At 46.0% G+C, this 7,836-nt stretch overlaps 1 pseudogene; it reads left to right on the plus strand.

Moving 5' to 3' along the window:
- The first annotated feature begins 3,086 nt into the window (after positions 1–3,086).
- On the plus strand, positions 3,087–4,159 carry LOC106987462 (60S ribosomal protein L7a-like; annotated as a pseudogene).
- The last annotated feature ends 3,677 nt before the right edge of the window (positions 4,160–7,836 follow it).

Here is a 7,836-nt window from a genome sequence, read left to right on the forward strand (position 1 = left end):
CAAATGGCAAAAGCCCTGAGACAGAAGCCTGCTTGGCTCAAATGAGGAGCTATCAGGAGGACAATATGCTCTGAGTGGAGCAAATGAGGAGGAAAGTGTTAGGGTATGAAATCAGAAGGACAGAGAGGGGACCTGTAGGTTCACAGCCCTCCCAGGAGGGTAATCTGAAAGCCCTCCCTCGTGTAATCTGAAACTGGCCCCTGTACTCAGAGGGCAGGGAGAGACCTAAGAAAGGGCAGGCTGCTCAGGGTTGGTAGGTGGCAATGTTAATAATAGGTACGGGAACTTACATAAAAGTCCTGTCCTGAGCAGCAGCAGCAAGATGAATGGATCCCTGCACCCGCCCTCCAATCTGAAAAGTTTATAAGGAGGCCCCGACTGGGCACATAGATACCATGCAGGTGTTTTCAACATCACATCACCATCTCAAGGCTCTGTCCTTGGAGGAGACTCTGGGAGTGGGAAAGGAAAGTGGAACCCATATTCCAAAGGACAGGGGAGGGAAAGAGGAGCCTGTGAGTGCCTAGGTCCAGCTCATGGGTCTGTCAGTGATCATGTCTTTTTTGATCACATTCCCCAACAGAACCAGATCACGCAAGGCGTTGAGCCCATGATAAAGACTGGGATTTATTTTATTTTATTTTATTTTATTATTTATTTTGAGAGAGAGAGAGGGAGAGAGAGAATCCCAAGCAAGCTCCACCCTGTCAGCACAGAGCCCAACGTGGAACTCGATCACGACCCAAGCCAAAATCAAGAGATGCTTAACCAACTGAACCACCCAGTTCCCCCAGTAAGGACTCAGATTTATATTCATCAATTGTGAAGAAGGATTTCTCAATGACCAATAAGTGACTTTTCTTAAATCTTCAACCTCTCCAACTGCTCTAGGGCAAATGACACTTCAACTTTCATTCATTTAAGAAATTTTCTGTTGCTAGAGGCACCTGGGTGGCTCAGTAGGTTGAGCTTCTGACTTCGGCTCAGCTCGTGATCTCACAGTTCTTGAGTTCAAGCCCCATAATGGGCTTGCTGCTGTCACACTGTCAGCACAGAGCCCACATTGGATCCTCTGTCCCCTTCTCTCTGCCCCTCCCCCACTTGTGCTCTTTCCAAAAATAACAATAATAAACATTAAAAAAAATTCTGTTGCTAAAAAACAAAACAAAGAAACAAAGGTTCCCTGGATGGTTCAGCCCATTGGGCATCAGACTCAATTGGGCTGGGGTCATGATCTCACAGTTCATGGGATGGAGCCCTGCATTGGGCTCCATGATGGCAGCGCAGAGCCTGCTTGGAATTCTCTCTCTTTCTCTCTCTCTCTCTCTCTCTCTCTCTCTCCCTCTCTCCCCCACCTCTCTCTATGCCCCTCCCCTGCTCTCTCTGTCCCTCTCAAAATAAATAAGCATTCAAACAAACAAAAAAACGGAAACAGACTCATGCAGAAAACAATCTGGTGGTTGTGAGAGGGAAGGGGTGGGGCAATGGGAAAAATAGGAGACGGGGATTTAAAAGGTATAAGATACATTAAGGAGATGTAGTGCACAGCATTAGGGAATATAGTTAACAATATTGTAACAACTTTGTATGGTGACAGGTGGTAGCTAGTCTTCTCACAGTGATCACTTCTTAATGTATGTAGATATTGAATCACTATATTGTACCCCTGAAACTAATTCAATATTGTATGTATTGTTCGCCAACAACACTTCAATAAAAAGAAAGAAAGAAAGAGAGAAAAACCTTTGTTGGGCACCCACTAGGTGCTAGACCAGGTATTGCTAGGGATGCATACCAATGTGAACAAACCATAGTCCCTGCCTGCCAGGACCCCCTGCCCCCGGAAAGGCAGAAGTGGAACAAGACCTGCCCGTGTGCAGCACTGGACAGAAGAACCTTGATCAGACTCCTGCAGACGTGCAGAGAGATGCCATCATCTCTCCTACAGTCTCTCCTTGGCATGACTTTATCTCATGCATCACCTTCCTGATCTCTCCTTCAGTCTTTGACCCCACACCCAGTCCCATCTTGTAAGCATGCAGTTCAGACGCTGCCTTTTCCACAAAGCTTCCTTTGGAGTCACCCAATGGTCATGCACCTTTCTCCCATGACTCTCCCAGCACCTGTCTTTGCATGATTCATTCCCTCCCAACTCTGCCCTGAACTGAACCATGCCTATCGTGTGTGTCCCTCCCCATCAGTGTCACAGTGCTAGCTGCACCTTGGCACTGACAGGATACTTCTGCAGGAATCTTGTCATCTTTGCCCCACACGAAATCTTTGATCATATGTTGATACTGTCAGTATTTCTAGAAAAGGAAGAGGCAGGGGCAGGGTCCACACGGAGGTCAGTTACTGGAATTAGTGGCTGAGTGAGGCCATGGGCTCATTATCCTAGGAGAGCTTTGTGAATTGTGTAAGTCCCCACCTCATGGGCAACAAGGAGCAGGAGGAGCTGACCTGAGGATTTGAGACCCACCCCCTCCCCAAACAGTTACAGCAGAGGAGTAAACAAGCCAAGAAGGACCTTCAGCCAAGCCACCCTCCCTCACCCTCAGTCGTTGCATTGAACCCTAAGCTTTTCCAGGACTGGCATCATGAGGGGTTGAGTGGTTCCACTGTGGGCGGTGGCCTCTCCTCTTTCCGTTTTTGACTTTTGGTTCTTAAAAACTACATTCCAAACGAGGGAAATGAAACTACTGAAGACTCTCCCCCAGCAGCCGGCTGATGTGGGGCAAGAGAACAATTCCCAGTTAAGGCCCCAAAGGAAATCCCCTCCCTGTCATGTGCCGAGGCCAGGAAAGTGGGGGAGGCACCAGCTCATTGCTTGGCCAGGCCCAGCTACCAAGGTATAGGGCCAGATGGAAGGGCTGCCCTGTCTGTGGTTGGGGCAGAGAACCCAAGGTGGACTAGAAAACACCACAGGGAGATCTCGGTGGGGAGGCTTTGCAGAGGAGGGGAACCCAAGCAATGCCTTGGGGATGGGGAGGGTTGGGGTAGGCGGAGGAGAAGCCATTGCAAATAAGGGAAGCCTCTGACAGAGGGAATACAGAGTGGGGAACATTTGTTCTGTGTTTAGGGAAATTGTGAGCAGACCAGATTGGATGAACCCACTCTCTTCACTGAAAGGAAAGAAGGCTAAGAGGAAGAAGGTAGTCCCAGCCCCCACTGTCGTCAAAACTCAGGAGGCCAAGAAGGTGGTCAATCTCCTGTTTGAGAAAAAGCCCACAAATTTTGGCATCAGATAGGACATCCAGCCCAAAAGCGACCTCACCTGCTTCTTCAAATGGCCCCACTACATCTGGCTGCAGAGGCAAAGGCCTCTTCTCTAGAAACGTCTAAAAGTGCCTCTCATGGGGGTGCCTGGGTGGTTCAGTCGGTGGAGTGTCTGACTTTGGCTCAAGTCATGATGTCTCGGTTTGTGAGTTCAAACCCCGTGTCAGGCTCTGTGCTGACAGCTCGGATCCTGGAGCCTGCTTTGGATTCTGTGTCTCCGTCTCTCTCTGCCCCTCCCCCACTTGTGCTCTGTCTGTCTGTCTATCAAAAATAAATAAAATGTAACAAAAAAATTTTTTTAAAGTGCCTCTCATGCATGATTAACCAGGTCACTCAGGCCTTGGACCGCCAAACAGCTATTCAACTGCTTAAGCTGGCCCACAAATACAGACCAGAGACAAAGCAAGAGAAGAAGCAGATATTGTTGGCCTGGGATGAGAAGAAAGCTGCCAGCAAAGGGCATGCCCCCCCTCGGTGGCCACCTGTCCTTCAAGCTGGGGTTAAAACTGTCACCACCTTAATGGAAAATAAGAAGTCTCTGCTGGTAGTGATTGCACATGATGTGGATCCCATTGAGTCGGTTGTCTTCCTGCCTGCCCTATGTCATAAGATGAGGGTCCCCCACTGCATTATCAAGGTGAAGGCCAGACGAGGGCATCTTGTCTACAGGAAGACCTGCACCAATGTTGCCTTCACACAGGATAACTCGGAAGACAAAGGTGCTCTGGCTAAGCTGATGGAAACCATTAGGACCAATTACAACGACAGAAATGATGACATTCACTGTCACTGAGGAGGTAACGTCCTGGGTCCAAAGTCGATGGCTCACATCGCCAAATTGGAAAAACCAAAGGCTAAAGAACTGGCCACCAAACCGGGCTGAGTGTGTGCTGTTGAATGTTCTGTACATCAAAGTCATAAAGAGTTCTCTTTCAAAAAAAAAAACAAAAAAGACTGGTTGAAACCCACTTGTAGACACATGTTGAAGTGTGGGAGGTAACAATGACTAGAGGCTGGAGGCAAGACCAGGCTACAGGAGGCACCTGGACTTTCTCCCCCAGTTGACAAGTGTCCAGCTTCTTGCTTTCACCTCACATCTCCTCAGAAACCCTGGTGTCCTGCTTGACACTAAATTTGGCTTTGTTACAGTTGAGCAGGAGATGGGTACAAACTCACATATGGAGCAGGCTCAAAGAAAAAGGCTCAGAGTCCCCCAGACTGTCACCATCCCAAGGAGGGATGTGTTTGGCTAGGGCAGGGCTGGATGCATGGTTGAACTCCAGAGGAAGTACCCTGATCCCCTCTGTCTCGACCAGACTGCTTGGGAAGGGGTCCAATCCTGGGCTCTGCAGCCAGGGCTACAGCCTTGCTGGCATGAAAAGTGATCTGTCTTCAGCTGCAAAGCAACATTGGTTTCAACTGGAAGTCTTAGGTCCTTCCAGCTCGCTCTAGAGCTGTTGGTGCAATTTGCCAACAGACTGGCCTGTCTCCACACATCCATGAAGACCACTGGTTTTGTAACCGTTTTTGTTTTTTGAGGGGGTGGCCACTGCCTTTCTTGAGAGAAATTCTGTGAAGAATCTCAAAGCATAAAACATTTAAAAGTGGAATTGTTTGGGATGAGGAGGTAATGAAATGCCCGGAGTCCCACCAAGCAGTCCTTAGGCGCCTCTGAGGAACCCCTAAACTCGTTGAACCTGGTTTTAAGGTAAGAAAGGCAATGGCAAGCCGTGAAAGTGCTTTAAGCAGGGAGTGAGACGATCGGATACACATTTTAGAAAGACGCCTGCGGCAACTGGGTGGAATCTACATCGGAGACAGAGAGCCCTGACAGAGAGACAGGAAGCTACTGAAATGATCCAGACTGGAATTGATGAATCTAGACCCAGGACAGTGGCAGCAAGGATGAAGAGTAAGTTTGGATTCCGAGTTAGAATCAGTACGAATGGGTGGCCAATTGGATGCGAGGGGTAAAGTCTTCCCATGAACAGTGACAGCCAAACAGGGAGAGAAACTGGCTGGGACAAAGGATAAAAATTCAGTTTAGGATATATTGCGTTGCAGCCACTCTGGGAGGAGTTGACTGACCAGCAGACAGTGAAAAACAAAAGTCTGGATCCTATAGGGAAGATCTTGGGAGAGAACGTTGGAGCTGGAGATTGTAATTCAGGAGTTATCAACATACAGGTTGACACAAAAGACACGTGAGTAGAAAATGCATCCCACAAGAAGAAAAAGGCCTGGAAGAGAAACTTCGTTCTCTTCCATTTGACTTTTATTGAGTTTTTCATTAATGTCATCATTATTACCATTATGAATGAATATTTTACGGAGCAAAGACAATTTTCTGGGTATTTGGAGCAGGAACGACTTACTCTTGTTCTCTTAGGATGGACATTCCAAGAATAATAATGCCATACAGAATCACAAATCAATAGGCTATAAGAGATGTGAGCCAGCCCTCCAGGACACTTTAACTCTCTAGCTCTGATGGGAAAGAACAGAACTGAAGATCCCTTCCCTGACTCCTACTGTGGTTGCCTGCATTTCTCACTTGGGATGCAGCAGACACTATAAATATTTTGCCTTCTACACTAGATTCAAGTTCCTCGAGAACAGGAGCAATGAGGTAATGCACAGAAAGCTCTTAGCATAGTAGTGCCTGACAGCCGATGGTGGCTATTATTAGCTCAATTATTCTTTTGACCTCTTGGCAAGAGCTAGCAGGGAAATTTGTACATATAAGGAAAAAAACTTAATCCATGCAACCTATGATCAAGAAGTTCATGGCACTTGATGGGGAACCTGGTGGCTCAGTCTTTGGCTCAGGTCATGATCTCACAGTTTATGAGTTCGAGTCTTTGGCTCAGGTCGTGCTCTCGTGGTTCATGAGTTTGAGTCTCATGCTGGGCTCTGTGCTGAGAGCCTGCTTAGAATTCTGTGTCTCCTTCTCTTTCTCTCTGCCCCTCCCCCTCTCACATTCTGTCTCTATCTCTCACAAAGTAAATAAACATTAAAAAAAAAATTTTTTTTAAGTTCATGGTACTCAAAAAGTTCACCACAAAATAATTTCTGTGTGTTTTTCTTTTTTTGATATGTGGGACACATAAAAGGAGATTATTAATAAACTATCTGAGTGGATGACTCTTCCAAAGGTGGACTCTCTCCTGATTGGAAAAAAAATGCATATCCTACCAATATCCCAAGTCTGCTCCTGCTTGACCCTGGGCTATAACCATGGGGAAGAGTTTCTGGGTCAGCAGAGCTCATAGGAATTGGTTCACCACCCCTCAAAATCTCTAAGGCAAGAGAGTCAAAATGGATTAAAGACCTAAATGTGAGACCTGAAACCATAAAAATCATAGAAGAGAGCACAGGCAGTAGCTTCTCTGACACTGGCCATTGCAACGTTTTTCTAGATAGGTCCTTTGACGCAAGGGAAACAAAAGCAAAAATAAACTGTTAGGACTATGTCAAAATAAAAAGCTTCTGCACGGCAAAGGAAACAAGCAACAAAACAAAACTAAAAGACAACCTACTGAATGGAGAAGATATTTGCAAATGACATCTGAAAAAAGGTTAATATCCAAAATATATGAAGAACTTACACACCTCAACCACCCAAATAATCCAATTAAAAATGGGCAGAAGACATGAACAGACATGTTCATCATTACTTATCAGGGAAATGCAAATCAAAACTACAATGAGATATTACTCATATCTGTCTGAATGGCTAAAATGAAAAACATAAGAAACAACAAGTGCTGGCGAGGATGTGGAGAAAAAGGAACCTTTGTGCACTGTTAGTGGGAATGCAAACTGGTGCAGCCACTGTGGAAAATAGTATGGAGGTTCCTCAAGAAGATAAAAATAGAACTAACCTATGAGCCAGCAAAATACTGGGTATTTACGCAAAGAATCCAAAAATACTAATTCAAAGGGATATATGTTTCCTTATGTTTCTAGAAGCATTATTTACAATAGCCAAACTATGGATGCAGCCCAAGCGTTCATCAATTGATGAATGGATAAAGATGTGGTATATATACTCAATGGACTATTACTCAGCCATAAAAAAGAATGAAATCTTGCCATTTGCAACGTCATGGATTAAGCTACAAAGTATAATGCTAAGCAAAATAAGTCAGAGAAAGACAAATACCATATGACTTCGCTCATATGTTAATTTAAGAAACAAAACAAATGAGCAAAGGGGAAAAAAAAAGAGGGAGAGGCAAACCAAGAAAAACACTAACTATAGAGAACAAACTGATGGTTACCAGAGGGGAGGTGGGTGGGGGAATGGGTGAAAATAGGCAATGCGGATTAAGGAGTGCACTTGTGATCACAAGGGTGATTAAAATAAAACTAAAAAAAAAAAAAAAAAAAAAAAGGCTTTAAGGCAAGAAAGCCTGGGTAACCTTGGTTAGCAGTCCTGGGAGACCCCCCAAAATAACCGGATTCGTGGCTAACGTGCAAGCGGCCCTGCGCGGGGTGGGGGGCCCTGCGCAGCCGCCCTCTCCCATCCCCCTGTCAGCACCGCAGGGCAGTTCCCTC

This window comes from Acinonyx jubatus, chromosome C2 (assembly GCF_027475565.1).
Source record: "Acinonyx jubatus isolate Ajub_Pintada_27869175 chromosome C2, VMU_Ajub_asm_v1.0, whole genome shotgun sequence".
In the NCBI taxonomy this organism is placed as follows: domain Eukaryota; kingdom Metazoa; phylum Chordata; class Mammalia; order Carnivora; family Felidae; genus Acinonyx; species Acinonyx jubatus.